We start from the raw sequence: 17,614 nt of genomic DNA, 5'->3' as shown, positions 1-17,614 counted from the left end.
AGCTCCTTAGAGTTCTCTGAAAATGGTCAGGTAGAAGGACTGGACTGAAAATGAGTAAAAAAGCAGCCAAAGCCCAAGGAAGTTGAAAGATTGGAAACTATTGCTGAGGTCATGTCAGTGTAAAAAGTTACCTACAAGTCTGGCACCTTGGAAGCAAAACATAAAGAAATAAGGTGTAAGGCCAAATGTTTGGTCCTGCAGCCAACCGGACCATGAAATATAGAGCACAGGTGAACAAAGTGAGGCAGCAGTTTGCTGATTTCCACCTTGTGCCTTTCATGTTGATCAGCTTAGTAGTTTGCCAGCTTTCTAGCTGTTAAAGACTTTTGGCGAGAGGTTATTCATATTTGAACTCTAATTGAACCCCTCTTTTTTACTGTTTTTTTGTTTGTTTGTTTTTGGGGTTTTTTGTTGTCTTAGATGGCCTGACTCAGCAGGTGGGGGCAGTTTCTGAGTTTACCTTCGTTCAAACAGTGCAGAAATGGTTTCGCTATGCTCCAGACCGGATGGGTGGTGCAGGACGCCCGATATCCAGCCCCGTCATGGAGTAAACTAAAAACAGTAAATAATACATTTAACAAACAAGCAAGCTCTAAATTCAAGCGGAGAGACTGCAGACGTAGCCGCACCATTCCAGGGATTTTTGGTTAGCATGAGGGGTCTAGCCAGGACCCTTACTGGATACTGGGTGGGAATCGAACGTGCGACTCCAAAGATATGTAGTATTACCACTACACTATCCAGCTGCGCTACACTATCCAACAAAAAAGTTTTTAGAAAATTTGATAAAGTCTGATGCTTAATATTGTAGGGATATTAATCTCCCTATGATATTAATACGGATTAAAATTGTAACATTATGTTTACAATGTTACAATTTTACATTATGTTAAATTGTAACATAATGCTTAACAGATAATGGTTATCCTCTTTTTATATCATACATCATTGTCTCTGTAGGAGGGTCTGGAGCACCCCCTGCTGAGCCGCTGGGCTCAGTACCTTGCAGGCAGGTCCGACGATGACTTCATCATCTCACCTGAGCTCAAAATTCTGGTGCGTGAAGGCGTCCCTCGGGAGTATCGGCAGAGTGTGGCGCTGTTTGGTCCGAGCCAGAACTTTGACAAGCCAAGAGTGCCACACGCAACGCTATCAGCAGGTACAGCTGTAGAGAGAGAGAGTGTGTTGAAATAAGAAGAGAAAATTCTCTCAATTATGGAGACAGTCAAATGGTTTATTTATGTTTGATGTGTGCTTTACATTTGTGTGGCTGTTAATAAAGTTAGCGCGCTCTAGGGGGCGTATGCGTTCATCAAAAAATGGCCGAAGGCTGATGTGTGATTATTCCTCCCAAAATGTCGTTGATGAAGTTAGCTATGCACGTTAGATTTTACTGCGCATTTTCATACCTCTGCCAACAGGTTATGGGCCCAGGAAGCTAAGAAGTTTTCCAAAAGAGTCCATGTCGTTTTGCCACCGAGAGAAACGCCGCGACGTACTGCGCACTCGGTGAGGATTAGCATACCATGCTAGCGCCATGAGCCGACGAGCCGCTGAGTCAAATAGCCGTTGGGCTCGGCTAGTTTTTGATGGGGATGAAAAGAATTACGAACTATGGGAGACGAAATTTTTGGGCCACCTTCGTCTGCAAGGTTTAAGAGACATTATTTTGAAGCAGCCTACCGACGCGGAGGGGGAAGAAGAGAGAGCAAAGAATGCAGAGGCCTACGCGGAGCTGATCCAGTTTCTGGATGACAAAAGTTTGTCTCTTGTTATGCGAGAAGCAGCGGATGATGGACGGAAGGCGCTGGGGATTCTAAGAAACTATTATGCAGGTAAAGGAAAGCCTCGTATAATTAGCCTGTACACAGAACTCACTTCGCTCCAAAAGTGAGAGTGTGACTGAGTATGTGATACGAGCAGAGACAATAATCACAGCCCTGAGGAATGCTGGTGAAACTTTGAGTGATGGGCTATTGGTAGCAATGGTTTTGAAGGGACTGCCAGAATCGTTCAAACCGTTTGCTATCCATGTCACACAAAGTGAAGTTGAAGTGACTTTTGCTGAATTTAAAACTAAACTGCGAAGCTTTGAAGACACAGAGAAAATGCGCGCCGCAGCGTCAGATGACAACATCATGAAAGCACGTGCACGACCTGTAACATGTTGACTCATGTGTGTATCAGCCACTAGATGGCACTGTGTTGCTGCAATGTGTGTAATTCACTCGCGAGCAAGAAGCTCCAGAGGAAATGGAGAAGTAGACGAAATAAAGTGGAAGCGGAGCAGAGATCAGTGTGTGCGTGCAGTTAATAAGAAGCTCGGTATACATACAAAAACAAAACATGGTGTCAGAGTAGCGGCTTTCTACGCAATCCCTCGCCGTCGGACAGCGCAGACATGGAGGCTTACGGCGTTCCCACACCGCGTATGGATTGGGACTCCAGCAACCTGCCCGAGGCATGGCGGCGTTTCAAGCAGCACGCCGAGCTAATGTTCGCTGGTCCTCTTCGGGGGAAGGAGGAGGCAGACAAATGCAGCTACCTTCTTCTATGGGTCGGTGAGAAAGGACGGGACGTCTACAACACGTGGACGCTCACCGCAGACGACTCCCGAAAGCTTCAGACGTACTACGATAAGTACACTGATTACATCATACCGAAAGCTAACCCAATCTACGCCCGATATAAGTTTCATGAAAAGATGCAGGGTGAAAATGAGACATTTGAACAGTTTATTACGGAACTGAAACTACTTGCTAAAGACTGTGGGTACCCAAATACAGATGAAATGGTCAGGGATCGCATTGTATTTGCCACTAACTCGCCACACGTCCGAGAAAAGCTACTCAGCCAAGGCGCAGAGCTCACGCTAGAGAAAGCTATAGATATAGCACGATCACACGAGCTAGCAAAGCAACAGCTAAAAACTATGGGTCACTCCAGGGGCCAAGAAACTGTGCACGCCATCGGCAGGAAATCGCACAGACAAGAATATCAAACAAGAAGCGTGAGACCAAAAGAACACGCTAATGCAACACTAAAAACGTGCAGCTATTGTGCCGGACAACACGGTAATAAAGACACCTGCCCAGCAAAAGGGAAGCAATGTGCAAAATGCAAGAAAATGAACCATTTTGCGAGAGCATGCAGGTCAAGACTCCCTTCGCAGACAAAAGCCCACCTCAAATCAGTACACACTGTGAGAGAGAACATAGAAATGTCAACTATGGACACAGATGAGGACCAAGACTGTTTCTACATTGATAGCATCACCATAGAAAATGAAGGAAGAAATGATGAGCAAGCATATGCAGACATGCAGCTTGGTTCCCCCCCACAGACAGTGAGGTTTAAAGTTGACACTGGGGCGCAAGCAAACACAATTCCAGCTAACATGTTCCAGACACTCTTCCCACACGTGACACTGAAGCCTGTCACACACAAGCTCACAGATTATGGGGGACACTCACTCAGCGTGGAAGGAAAATGCCAGCTAAAATGCAAACACAAAGACAAAACCTGCACGTTGGAATTCCATGTTGTTAACACAAGCGCCCCACCTGTATTAGCAATGAAAGCTTGCCGTGACCTTAACCTGGTAAGGATTGTGATGGCAGTGACGGAGGAAAGAGGCAAGACAACCAACAGTTCACAGGCAATACTAGACGAATATGCAGACGTATTCAAAGGGATAGGAGAATTTCCTGGTGAATGCAGTTTCCATGTAAATCCAGACGTTGCACCCACAGTCAGCCCACCTCGTCGGATTCCCATTGCTCTGCGAGCCCGACTCAAAGACGAGCTCGACAACATGGAAAGGAACCAAATCATATGCAAGGTCACAGATCCTACGGACTGGGTGAATGCACTTGTTGTCGTGGAAAAACCCAAGACAGGCAGACTCAGAGTATGTCTGGACCCCAGACCCCTCAACAAGGCTATACAAAGACCCCATTACCCTCTACCCACCTTGGAGGATGTCACCACAAAACTTGCTGGAGCCAAGTATTTCAGTGTTTTGGACGCCAGATCAGGCTACTGGGCCATTAAGCTAAGCCACGAATCATCTCTGTTAACCACATTTAATACTGTGTTTGGCAGGTACCGCTTCCTCAGGTTGCCATTCGGCATAATCTCAGCTCAGGATGAGTTCCAGCGACGCGTGGACGAGACCTACGAGGGCCTGAGGGGCGTGGCAGCCATTGTGGACGACGTACTGGTCTTCGGAGAAACCAAACAGGAGCATGACGACAACCTGAGGGCCATGCTGCAGCGCAGCAGAGAGAGAGGTGTAAAACTGAACCCTGACAAGTGCACCATCTGCGTCAAAGAGGTCAGTTACTTCGGTCACACATTGTCACACGAAGGGCTGAAACCAGATCCACAAAAAGTAAAAGCAGTCCAAGACATGGCGCCCCCACAGAACAGGGCGGAATTGGAAACAGTGCTGGGGATGGTTAATTATCTAGCAAGATTTGCCCCACACCTGTCAGAGATAAATGCTCCGCTCCGCCAGCTGTTAAAGCAGGACAGTGAGTTTGTATGGGACAAGAACCATGACAGAGCCTTTCAACGAATGAAGGAGCTGATCACTAAAGAACCAGGCCCAGTTCTCTCCTTCTTCAACCCCAAGAAAGCGCTACGACTCCAGGTCGATGCATCCAAAAGTGGCCTCGGTGCTGTGATGCTGCAGGACGGCAAGCCAGTTGCCTACGCATCCAAGTCACTTAACAGCACTGAGCAGAACTATGCCCAAATAGAAAAAGAGCTGTATGCTGTTCTCTTTGGTTGCAAGCGGTTCCACGAGTACATGTACGGTCGACATGTGACCATTGAGTCAGACCACAAGCCACTTGAGTCCATACTCAAAAAAACACTAGCATCAGCACCACCACGGCTACAGAGGATGATAATACAGCTGCAAAAGTACGACATCAGCATCATCCACAAGCCAGGAAAAGACATCCCGGTAGCCGACACGCTCTCCCGGAAATCCATAGAGTTTCACGACAAATCACTATGTGACGGGATGGATGCGCAGATCCACTCAGTCCTCAGCAACATGCCTGTCAGTGATCAGAGACTCTCAGAGATAAGAAACGAAACAGCCCAAGATCCTCAGCTCAACAGCCTGAGACGGACCACATTGAGTGGATGGCCTGATAAACGGTCTCAATGTCCGCCTGACATTCAGGAGTTTTGGAACCACAGGGATGAGATCTCACTGATAGACGGGATCATGTTTAAAGGAGAGAAAATGATCATCCCAAAAAGGCTCAGAAAGGACATGATAGAGCGGATTCATTCCAGCCATATGGGTATAGAAAAGAGCAAAAACAGAGCCAGAGACCTTCTGTTTTGGCCAGGCATGGGAAAGCAGATTGAGGAAGCAGTCGGAGCCTGCAGCACATGCCAGGAGAGACAAGCTGCTAACCCCAAGGAACCCCTGTTGTCACATGCAATACCAGAACGACCGTGGCAGGTCATAGCCACCGATCTGTTCACTTGGAACTCGGAAGACTACATCATCATGGTAGATTACTACAGTAGATTCTTCGAGTTGGAAAGACTGCGCAGCTGCACTGCAGAAGCAGTGATCCACAAACTAAAGTCAGCCATGGCTAGGCATGGTATTCCAGAGTCGGTGATTAGTGATAACGGTCCGTGCTATGCTTCGAGTAAGTTTCAACAGTTCGCAAAGTCATGGAGTTTCACCCACACCACTACTAGTCCCCATTACCCACAGAGCAATGGTCTAGCCGAGAAAACAGTCCAGACAGCAAAGAAACTTCTGGACAAGGCCAAAGCGGAACATAAGGATCCCTACTTGAGCCTATTAGAATACCGGAACACCCCCGTGGACAACTTAAAGTCGCCTGCACAACTACTCATGAGCCGGAGACTTCGCTCCATCCTCCCTGCAACACCAAAACAGCTGGAACCCCAAGTAGTTTGCCAGCAAACAGTGCGTGAGAGGAGAGAGGTCTGCCAGCAGCGCCAGCAGACTTATTTCAACAGAGCCGCCCGACCTCTGCCTCAACTATATCCTGGCACACCGGTCCGGTTCCGGCAAAAAGACGGTTCCTGGAAACCAGCTGTGGTCACAAGTTGTGCCGACACGTCCAGAAGCTACAACATAACCACAGATACAGGACAAGTTTACCGGCGTAACCGCCGACACCTCCGCAGAAGCAGGAACAGCGTAGGAGGTGAGGAGTTCATTCAACCAACAGGCATCAGCGATGACAGCCCTGTGGTATCTCAGCCCCCGCCTGTGGAGCCCCCTGATAAAGACATTACAACACCTGGATACACAACTCGTTATGGGCGTGTTACCAAACCAAGACAGGTCTTGGACCTGTAATATTGTAAAGGGTGCAGGCGGATCGCTGCCCTAGAGAAAACAAACAAAAAAACAAAAACAAAAACAAAAACAAACAAACAAAAAAACAAACAAAAAAAAACAAAACAAAAGCTGTTTACATGTTTGTTGTTCCAATGATGTCATTATATGCATCTGTTTATTATGTTAATGATGTAGCCAGTATTGAGACGAATGCTACGTTAGTAATGGATGTTGGTCAGGATATTATTCCTGTAATTTCAGTTGCCTTAGGAATTTTACAAGCCTGAGTTGTGTTGTGTTTGTTTTTAAGAAGGGAGATGTAACATGTTGACTCATGTGTGTATCAGCCACTAGATGGCACTGTGTTGCTGCAATGTGTGTAATTCACTCGCGAGCAAGAAGCTCCAGAGGAAATGGAGAAGTAGACGAAATAAAGTGGAAGCGGAGCAGAGATCAGTGTGTGCGTGCAGTTAATAAGAAGCTCGGTATACATACAAAAAACAACACACGACCGAGCGACAATCCCACGTTTGAAAAATCGAATGACCGTGGGGCCGGCAACGCAGACATAGTGTGTTTCAGATGCGGACTAAAGGGACACAAAGCCAGGACGTGTCAGCGCAAGCAGTGGTGTAGCGAGCACCACCCATCGGGACTCAACATGCAGACGGAAACGGCGGCAAGACAATGCACGGAAAGTTTCCGAGGAGTGGGGTAGCAAAGACTACGCATTCCGGGTAAGCAGCGAGGGTGCAGCGTTCCAGTCAGAGCATGGCATCAACAAAAAGGGTCTGATGGTGGACACAGGGGCAACTTCGCATATTGTTACAGATATAACGAAGTTCAGGAGATTCGACGACAGTTTCCAGCCCAAGTCACACTACGTAGAGTTGGCTGACGGCACCAAGTGCACTGGAGTTGCAGAGCAAAGAGGGGAGGCAGAGTTTTGCTTGATGGACAGCAGGGGGCAGTGCCACAAAACAACCTTGAAACAGGCACTGTACATCCCATCGTATCCACAAGACATCTTCTCTGTGAAAGCAGCTACCTCAAATGGAGCAACTATGATCTTCAAGCAAGGAAAAGACACCCTGCGACACAAAGACGGTACAAGGTTCCCAATATATGAGTACAACAGACTGTACTACCTACAAACAGTAAACACTGAAGGTAAAGACCAGTGTAAGGGTTGCTATGACATGCAAACATGGCATGAAATTCTTGGTCACTGTAATTATGATGACATTCAGAAATTACAGGGGGTTGTTGATGGTATGGCAATCAAAGGAAAAACAGACAAATCTGTCTTGCATTGTGAAGTGTGCACACAGGGAAAGTTTGTTCAAACTAGAAACAGGGACCCTGATGCACGAGCCAAAACCGCCTTAGAGCTGGTACACACAGATCTAGCTGGTCCAGTAGACTCAGAGTCCAGAGATGGATATAGATTTGCACTATCATTCACTGATGACTATTCCAGTGCAGTGTTTGTGTATTTTCTGAAAAATAAGAGTGACACAGCAAAAGCAACACAGAAGTTTTTGGCTGATACAGCCCCGTATGGGCAAGTTAAATGTATCAGGTCTGACAATGGAACAGAGTTTATGGGAAATGAGTATCAGGCACTCCTTAGCAAAAATGGAATCAGGCATGAGACCTCAGCACCATACTCACCACACCAAAATGGTACTGCAGAACGCAATTGGCGTACTCTTTTTGATATGGCCAGGTGTATGTTAATAGAGAAACAGTTACCTAAAGAGTTGTGGACTTACGCAGTGCAAACAGCAGCTGTAGTGAGGAATAGATGTTTTAACAGACGCACAGAACAGACACCATATTTAATGCTGACAGGAAGAAGGCCAAACCTTTCCAGGATGCAGACATTTGGGTCAGTGTGTTATGCCTACAGGCAGAACAAGAGAAAACTAGACTCAAGGTGTGAGAAAGGAATTTTTGTTGGATATGACAAGAACAGTCCAGCTTATATGGTCTACTACCCGGGCAGTGGGAAAGTACAGAAGCATAGACTGGTGAAGTTTGAGACTAAAACAAGAGTAGAGAGACAAACACAGACTGACAAGGTGCCAGATGATGAGGGTGACTTTGAGACACCAAACAGGTTCACCAAGACCAGAGAACAGACTGATGTGAGTACAGAACACACAGATACTCAGGAACAGATCCCAGTAAGCATGTCTGAGATGAGCAGCCAGTCACAGGAGAATGAACTCGACTGCGAGGCTGCAAGGTATCCTTCCAGAGTGAGAAAGAGGCCTGGGTATTTAAGTGAATATGTTACTGATAAGGAGGATTGTGATCAAGTACTTACAAACATGGATTATTGTTACAGAGCAATGTGTAACATTCCCCAAACATTCAAGGAAGCAATAACTTCATCTAACTCAGAGAAATGGGTCAGTGCAATGGATGAAGAGATGCAATCACTAAGAGAAAATGACACATTTACCTTAACCACTTTGCCTGAGGGTAAGAAGACAGTGGGGGGTAGATGGGTGTACGCAGTCAAAAACAATGTTGATGGATCTGAGAAGTACAAGGCACGTTATGTTGCTAAAGGATATAGTCAGAGGATAGGTGTGGATTATGAAGAAACATTTTCCCCTACTGCTAACCTGACTAGTATCAGAGTGTTGATGCAAAAGGCAGCACAAGAAAACATGCTTTTACACCAGATGGATGTTAAAGCTGCCTATCTTCATGCACCAATAGATTGTGAGGTATTCATGGAACAACCTGAGGGTTATGAGGTAAAATCCGACACAAATGAAAAACTGGTGTGCAAGTTGAAAAAGTCGCTATATGGGCTAAAACAATCAGGCCGGAATTGGAACAAGTTGTTGCATGAATATCTGAGTGAGAACAACTTTGTGCAAAACCCCGCTGACCATTGTGTTTACACAAAAATGACAGAAAATAAGAAGGTGATTCTGATTGTATGGGTAGATGACCTGATCATTGCTGCTAGTGATGAAAGTGAACTAACTGTTGTGAAGAAAATGCTTGCAGCAAAATTCAAAATGAAGGATTTGGGTAAACTGAGACATTTCATTGGTATAGATTTTGACCAGAGTGATAACTGTGTAAAAATGTCACAAAAACAATATGTGGAAAAAATACTTGAAAGATTCAACATGCAGGATTGTAAAGAAAGACAGACACCTTGTGAGCAAAAACTGAACTATGCTGATGATGCAGAAAAGATGAGTGATGTCAAAAGGTACAGAGAGGCAGTTGGTAGTCTGATCTATTTGGCTACATGCACAAGACCGGACTTGAGTTTTATAGTCAGTAAACTTTCACAGTACTTTACTGAGCCAACTGAAGACAAATGGACTACAGTAAAACATGTACTGAGTAGGGCTGGGCCATATTATACCGTTCACGGTAATACCGGTATAATGTTAGGCAACAATAGGAAAATGAAATATCGCGATAGAATATGAGTAAAACGCGCATGCGCAGTGCCTTTGTTTTCATACGCACATGGCCGATTGTTGAGTGAAACAGATGAACCAGAATTGGTTTGTAAAAATGGTGCAACTTCAGTGATGTGGAACTGGTTTGGTGTTTGTCCGTCAGATACACGACAAAGCACATTTTTTTGCAGAACATGCAAGCGGCCGTCGTTATTGTCGTATTTGTCGGACTAAGATGCTCTTAAATCTGGGAGTAATCTGGGTCCTAAACTCCTTAATTCTTCAGTTCAAACGAACACTGCAACTTTAATAAAACGATCAGCATTGCTGCTTTACCAGGTGTAACTATGAAGTTTAACTTCCAGGCATCCATTAAAACAAAATTTATTACATTTAACAGAGTTAGAAGTTAGCAGGAAGCTAGCGGAAGTTAGCTCGCTAGTTACCTAAGCATGATATAGCATGTTCTGACTGAGAGATTTCTGAAAAAAATCAAACGTACAGCTCTGCTATCACTTCCAACATAAATGAAGACAGGAAACTAAACAGCAGTGACGTTTGTAGGGTTACTGAAGTTGGGCTAGCTGGTATATAATGATGTGCTACGTAATCGCTAGCGACACAGCTATGTTAGCATAACATAAACAGGGAAGCTGGAGGACGAACACTAACACTTTTCCACTTATAAAAGTTAACGTTAAGGTTCCTCATGGTTAGAGACAAATGCAATCGCATGGCAGGGTGCTGTAAACAGACCAAACTTCAGTCAGGAGAACAACTGAGATAATCCATCCACAATACGAGGTTAGTCATTAATATACTGCAACAACATGGGAATAGCGCAGCTGCCAGAGAATTCAACATTAATGAATCAATGGTACAGAAGTGGAGGAAGCAAGAAGAATGAGTTTAATAAAGTTTGATTTATCTGACTGCTTTGTTTCGCTTGATGTGCCTTATAATCCCGTGCACCTTATGGTCCGAAAAATACGTATTGCATACTGCAGTTTAATTTTGCAAAGCACCTCTTTTTAACTTCAGTGGATATTATATATGGTTATGCTCAGGATATGTCAGCCCATTTCTACTGGAAATGCCTTTTGATTAAACTTTCAGCAAGGAATTTGTATTTGCACTGTTACATTTTTATAAAGCTTTAATGTACATAAAAACCAGCTTCTTATTTAAGTGAAAATAAATGGAAGGTTTTCTTTTTGCGCTAGTAATGTCGTGGAGTTGTATTTTGTCTCGCATCAATTATGTCGTCAGTTATATCGTTATCGCAAATTTTCAAATATATATCGTGATAAATATTTTTGGCCATATCGCCCTGCTGTAGTACTGAGGTATCTGAAAGGGACAACCGAGAAAGAACTGTGTTACAGGAAATGTGACAACAAAGAACTGAGGTTGTGGGCATACAGCGATGCTGATTGGGCAGCTGATGTAACAGACAGACGGAGTGCAACTGGTTATTGCATAAGCTTGTCTGTAGATGGTCCTTTAATCTCATGGAAAACCAAAAGACAACCTACTGTTGCATTATCTACCTGTGAAGCGGAGTACATGGCTTTAGCTGCGACCCTACAAGAAGTTTTGTACCTAATGCAACTGTTACAAGGTATTGATGGACAAAAATATGCACCGCCAAAAGTTCATGAAGATAATCAGGGTGCAATTGCGTTGGCGAAGAATCCTGTGACGAGACAGAGATGTAAACATGTTGACATAAAGTACAACTTTGTGAGATCAACTGTGAGTGCAGGAAAAATAACTCTGGATTATTGTTCAACAGAAGAGATGGTTGCAGATGTAATGACAAAGCCTGCAACAAAAGTTAAGCTGTTCAAGTTTGAGAAGTTTATGTTTGGGCATTAACATGGTATACGAACATGTATACAGTACTGAGGAAGAAACCTTTTGTTTGTTGTTTTTTTTGTTTACTTAAGAGCATCATAATATGAGAGCAAGTGGGGGTGTTGAAATAAGAAGAGAAAATGCTCTCAATTATGGAGACAGTCAAATGGTTTATTTATGTTTGATGTGTGCTTTACATTTGTGTGGCTGTTAATAAAGTTAGCGCGCTCTAGGGGGCGTATGCGTTCATCAAAAAATGGCCGAAGGCTGATGTGTGATTATTCCTCCCAAAATGTCGTTGATGAAGTTAGCTATGCACGTTAGATTTTACTGCGCATTTTCATACCTCTGCCAACAGAGTGCTTTATCCGCACCTGAGCACAGGTGGCTCCTCCTCCTTCCTGTTGGGAATGCTGGCGAGCACTCAGTAATCCTGTTCTGTTTCCAGCTGTGTGAGAAGAGTCGGACAGCTCCTAATCCTGCCTCCAGGCAGGTCCAGCTGGACCTTCACCGAACCCTGACGACCAATCAGCACTTCTCCTCGCCGTCCAGCCCCGCCCTCCAGCCCCACCCTTCAGCCCTGCCCTCCAGCAGCTCCGCCGCATCCTTCTGGCCTTCTCCGGGCATAACCCTGCCATTGGCTACTGCCAGGTACTCAACAGGTCAGAACAAAAGTATAAATTTTATATCTGAGTTCTTATGTGGACCCGCCTTCCAGGCAGAACCTCACCTTCCATGAATGTCCACAGGTTAGCGGCCCTCGCTCTGCTGGTCCTCCAAAGTGACGAAGACGCCTTCTGGTGTCTGGTGGCAGTCGTGGAAGCCATCATGCCTCAGGACTACTACACCAAGAATCTGGTGGCCTCTCAGGTCAGCAGACACACTCACCTGCTTGCCTGCTGTGATCTGTTTTAGTGATCAGTGAGGCTGATCTCTGTGAGTCTTTGTGCTCAGGCGGACCAGCGCGTGCTGAAGGACTTCATGGCGGAGAAGCTTCCTCGCCTGGCATCTCACTTTGAGGATCACAACATTGACGTCTCTCTGGTCACCTTCAACTGGTTCCTGGTGGTTTTTGTGGAGAGTCTGCCCAGCGACATCCTGATGCCTCTGTGGGACGCCTTCCTGTATGAGGGTACCAAGGTACCATACACCCGAACACACCATGACAGAAATGCAGACAACACTTGAATGCACCACAGTAGTGTCCATGGAAACAAAAATGATTTTGTTTTCACCTTTAGATGTCTTTATTTACATTTTAGGAGTAATAAGACATTGTTTACTAAGCATGGGGAACTGTCATGTGACATGAAATAGGAGTGGGAAAGCAGATCATTCTAGTAACGACCTCACAGTCTACCACAAGCAGCGTAAATCCAGACGATGAGCGGGACAATGGCTTTGGGCTTGTTTCTGCAATGTGACAAATGCAGCACAGCTTTTACATCGTTTGTCTCAGGAAATAAAATCACAGTTCAGACACAGAAATATATACCACACAGGGATAAATGCTGACAACAGCTTCAGCCACGTAGATCCAACCCAAAAGTTTAATTTAAACTTAAAGCTCAACTACCAAGTAAGTTAATATTATCTGGCAACTGAGGAACCAAGTGGCTTATTGGAAATCGATCAGAGCTGTAATGAGTAAAGGGCCCAACTGCACCACAACTGAAAGAGTAATTTTATGACTCACCTCCTCAAAGTTTCCAATTAATTGTGTGGCGTGAGTGTCCTGTTATGAAATGCGTGTCTGTGCTGCAGGTGATCTTCAGATACACTCTGGCTCTGTTCAAATACAAAGAGGACGACATCCTGAAGATTCACGACAGCGTGGAGATCTACCAGTACCTACGCTTCTTCACAAAGACCGTCTCCAATGCCAGGTACGCACTCGCCTCCACCCGCCTTAATCTACGAGCTGTTACACTCTCAGAAGTGTAGCGGATGTAGCTGTTGAATCTTTGAGCTTCAAACCCTTTTTACTGAAATTTTGTGAGAAGTTTAAATTTCCCTGATCACAGTAACAACGATTTAAAGATTTTTAAGTATCTGCAGCTCTCGGATACATGTGGTCCAGTCAGTCCAGTATTTCCTGCTCAAACTGCAGTACCTGAAGTATCAAGCAGCATAAAACAGAAACACTCAAGCTGATCAGTTTCCAGTTCCTCTGTGTTGGTGATCGAGTCCTTTCCACCTGCGTGTGTCCATGCAGGAAGCTGACCAGCATCGCCTTCAACGACATGAACCCATTCCCCAGCCGGCTGCTGAGGAACCGGCGAGTGCTCCACCTGGAGCGCCTGCAGGCGGAGCTGCGTGAGCTGGAGGAGCAGCACAAGGAGTTCATCACCGAGAGCGTCGTACGGAAAGACAAAGAGCTCGACGTCATGGTGAGCGAGGACGACGAGGACCTCTGATCACACGGGACGCTTCAGCTGCTCACTTCGAGACGACGATGAGTTTTCCATGAGTTCAAGAGAATTTTACTAAACCGGCTGTTAACTGGTTTCCTTCACACTAAACACAGGATTGTGTCAGGTTCACCATCTCTACTAACACTACAAGGAAACAGACGCATACAGATTTAACTGCATCACATCTCTGAAACAAGCTTGCAGTAAACAAATGTGTACTGTGTTCACGTGTGTAATAAGTCAGGCTGCAGAAATGTGCAGATGTATTTCAGTGAATTCATTTGGATTAATATGTGATAGCTTATTTATTTCATTGCATCTTTTGCTTTATACCTAAAAATGCGTGACATTTCTAAATGTAGTCACATCCCTATGAAACATGGTTGATTATCAGCTGTAGTCACAGCTGGTGATAAAGTAATTAAAATGTCCAGCTATTCAAAAATAGGGCATTCTGCACAATGAGTACTTTTTGGTACTTGAAGTATATTTTGATGCTGATGCTTCAGGGCATTGTGCTGCATTGTCGAAGCTCTCTGGGCTTCCGGTTAGAACGTCCTCACAGTGTTTTATTTTGATCTGGTGTAAAGTGCATTGTGCAGAAATGACAGCATGATAGTCACATGATAAAACTGACTTTTCTTTTTTTTTTAAATTTTACTGGGTGTGCATCTTGTTCAAATGTCTTTTTCAGCATTTGTACATAAATATTCTGTATATAAATATTTGATTTTCATTTATTTTACAGAGTCCTTTATTTTGTTTCACAAATATGACATTCATGTCAAATGACATCTGCAGACTTTATAATGACCAGCAGGGGGCAGTGTATTGCAGTCTATGAGAACATTTACTGAGACCTGTTTCATGCACTAGTTTCATGTCTCATTGAATCCAACATGATGTTGATTTTGTAAATTAAGGTCACATCTTCATCACATCTAATTTCAAAACACTGATCAATTTTTTTTTAAAATGAATTCCATACCAATTGCAGGAATAAAATAGGAATAAATAACAAACGAGAAATACATACAAAACAAGAGAAAGGCACACATGAGAGAACAGGTCACATGACAGCACAGCATTATCTACCCACAATTTGAACTAAATAACAGATAGCACAGGCAATGAAAACAAACGGAAATCAGAATAAATTTAAAAACTTTTATTGATGTTAACTTGAAGTGCTGAATTAGCCCTGTTGTCAGTTCAAATCACTTCAATCTATAGCGCACTTTAAGGTCTTTAGACCTTAAAAAGTAATACACTGCAAGGTAAGCTTGCAGCATCTTACTTTAAGGTCAACTGTGAAACTTTGTGGAAAGCCTGAGACAAGTTGATGAGTCAGTGAAGCGCACTTCCTTCTGATGACGGCTATACTGAGGTGAGTTTTTAAGCATATCCTGAACTTTATTCATTATTAGACTTCTGACACCTGGCAAATAAACTCTCATATGATATGAGAACATAACAGCAAAAAGCCAGTAGCTGGTACATGAATGGATAAAAATTGGATCCCTCTTAGATTGAATTGGTTGCCCTCTTATATTACGTTGTTTTGAACCTAACCGCATCCACTGAATTAATGCAGTTTTCAGGACAGTAAAAACAGAGAACTCTGATATACACAATTTCTGATTGCTGATAGTGTTTCTTAATGCAAAATGGGCTTCCATTTAAAATGCAATTGCTTTATGTTCGATCTTTAGTGAAGAAGGGTCATTTTTGATTCTGTGGACAAGGGATGCAAATGGAATGTGAAGGCAACAGGTAGTAGGGTGAATTAGGGTTTCGTGTGGTCTTCAGTGCATGAATTTTATTGCCACTTTATTTCAACTTTTTATTAATGTACTCAAAAGAAAAACAAGAACCACACAGGAGATTCTCGTGATTCTTGTTTGTGCTATCTGTTTGTGAAAGAAAGCACATTTTACCACATCATACTGTGTTTGCTGCCATTTATTTTACTCGTCCTGCCTGAGTGTCTGGGCTGCGTTTGTCTGTGCACCTTTGTTCTGGCCTTCTGCTGATGGGTTTCACATGCTGGGCTTTCCCTCTTGGTCCACACCCAGCAGCCTGCTGCTGACCACACACAGCCTACAAACTGATCCATCCATGCATCCATCCATGCATGCATGGCCTGGTTATTGTTGAGTTATCACCTCCAGCTCCTTGCTCATAACCAGGTAGATACTGGGCTGGGCCTGATCTCTGAGCTCAATAACAATGACAAAAATGCCAAACACTTTACTCTTCATGGTAAAAAATGTTTATAATACAGTAAAAACTGGATGTAGCCAAAATCAGTGTTTTATATACAGTGTAAGTGAACAACATTGCTACACTGCTGGTGTTTGATTGATAGAGGCTTTCTTTATAAGAACTATGATATCATTTCTTTTGCTGATTAACAGTTTTTATATCATTTTTATATCATATATAGCTTTCAAGAAGCCAAAGATCACTGGACGAAAAGACTACAGACCTGTGGCTCTGACATCTGGTCAGGAAGTCTTTTGAGCGCCTGGTTCTCTCCTATCTTAAGACCCTCACGGCCCCCCTCCTGGACCCCCTGCAGTTTGCATACAGAGCCAACAGGTCTGTAGACGATGCCATCAACATGGCCCTACACTTTGTCCTGCAGAATCTATGCTAGGATCCTGTTTGTGGACTTCAGCTCTACCTTCAACACCATCCTTTCAGACCTTCTTCAAGGATTGCTTTCCCAGATGAATGTGCCTGATCCCATCTGCCGGTGGATCACTGACTTCCTGACGGACAGGAAGCAACCAGTGAGGCTGGGGAAGAATGTCTTGGACTCCCGGACCATCAGCACGAGCTCCCCTCAGGGCTGTGTTCTTTCTTCTATGCCCTTCTCCCTGTACACCAACTGCCGCACCTCCAACCACCAGTCTGTCAAATTAATTAAGCTTGCAGATGACACCACCATTATTGGACTCCTCTCAGACGGGGATAAGTCTGCCTACAGGATGGAGGCTGAACATCTGGTGTCCTGATGCAGCCGCAACAACCAGGTGCTGAATAAGTGTTATTTTCATTTACCACTGGCCCAAGTACATTTTTATTGGCTTGTGAACAAAGCTGTAGTTTTTGTATTTTTAAATATTAACGCAATTTAATTGAGACATTATTTATATTATTTCACTTTCAATGTGAAAAATGCTGTAAAAACGTTGAAAATAATGGTCACCCCTGTTCGCTGCAATGTAAAATAGTACAACTGCTGTCAGCCTTCATTAAGTTGCATCATTTAAACATTTGCATATTTTTATTCAACTTCTGCAGGATGCTTTGATGAAAGACTCCCTTTTCCCAAGTAGAGGCTTTACTAGAGGTCACAGGAACAGCGCTGCTGTTTTGGATGCGGAAAAATGTTGTCTTTCACTCTACCTGAGCTCAGTGTCTCAGTAAGGGCTCCGCCTCATTGTAGCTGACGCTGAAATGTTTGTGTGGGTTGCCATGACAACACCAGAAGTGCATCTGAGATCGTGTCCAAATTCATGGGCTGCATCCTCCTGAGGACTCGGTGT

At 44.2% G+C, this 17,614-nt stretch overlaps 1 pseudogene across 1 annotated transcript; it reads left to right on the top strand.

Annotated features, from left to right (window-relative positions):
- Nucleotides 1-652: 652 nt before the first annotated feature.
- Nucleotides 653-14,063, top strand: LOC308408359 (TBC1 domain family member 2A-like; annotated as a pseudogene). The gene is made up of 7 exons: nt 653-688; nt 961-1,159; nt 12,095-12,308; nt 12,396-12,516; nt 12,601-12,786; nt 13,411-13,532; nt 13,862-14,063. The product of its transcript is annotated as a TBC1 domain family member 2A-like (transcript).
- The last annotated feature ends 3,551 nt before the right edge of the window (nt 14,064-17,614 follow it).

The sequence above is a fragment of the Rhamphochromis sp. 'chilingali' genome (genome assembly GCF_963969265.1).
Source record: "Rhamphochromis sp. 'chilingali' genome assembly, chromosome: 13".
Lineage (NCBI taxonomy): Eukaryota > Metazoa > Chordata > Actinopteri > Cichliformes > Cichlidae > Rhamphochromis > Rhamphochromis sp. 'chilingali'.
The sequence above is the reverse complement of the archived record's forward strand: the minus strand, read 5'-3'. Positions and strand labels throughout refer to the sequence as shown.